Below are 756 nucleotides of genomic sequence, written 5' to 3' on the forward strand. Positions count from 1 at the left end.
TCTAGTTAGTGTCTAGGGCCAGATTTGAACTCAGATTTTCTTGACTGCTTATCCAGCACTCTATCCACTAAGCCTAAGTGAGTTTTAAGAGAAAAAAATGCTTTTAAAATGTCATAATAGGTGGAAGTGAAAGCAATTTCTGGAGAACAGAAAAAAAGGAGCAGCAGCCACTCATGGGTGAGGAAATAGGAAGCCTGATGCTAAGGAGCAGGGAGGTTTCTTTTGCCAATGTTCCACATATCACACTTGGAACATGAGGAATATACTTGCTAGCCTATTCAAGGGGCTCGTTGGCAAAAAAGAAATGAAGATTCTAATGGGTGGTCTGGATGCTGCAGGAAAAACAACTATTTTGTATAAATTTTAAGCATAGGTTTCAATGTAGAAACTGTAGAATACAAAAACATTAGCTTCACGGTGCAGGATGCAGGTGGCTAGGGCAAAATCCAACCCCTATGGGGCTATTAACTCCCAGAATGCACAAGGACTGATTTTTGTGACTGACAGCAATGACAAAGATCAAGTGAATGAGGTCTGAGAAGAACTGAAGAGAATGTTGACAAAGGATAAGCTTAGAGATGCCCTGTTATTAGTGTTTGCTAACAAACAGGATCTTTCCAGTGCCATGAATGCAGCTGAAATAACAGATAATCTCGGACCGTGTCCTGTTATAGAAACTGGTACATCCAATCCACCTGTGCCACTAGTGGGGATGGGTTCTATGAAGGACTAGACTGGTTGTTCAATCAGCTCTGA

General features: G+C 41.3%; 1 pseudogene; it reads left to right on the forward strand.

The window, feature by feature from the left end:
- The first annotated feature begins 253 nt into the window (after window positions 1-253).
- LOC123240541 lies at window positions 254-756 on the forward strand (annotated as a pseudogene).

Source organism: Gracilinanus agilis, chromosome 3, assembly GCF_016433145.1.
Source record: "Gracilinanus agilis isolate LMUSP501 chromosome 3, AgileGrace, whole genome shotgun sequence".
NCBI lineage: Eukaryota > Metazoa > Chordata > Mammalia > Didelphimorphia > Didelphidae > Gracilinanus > Gracilinanus agilis.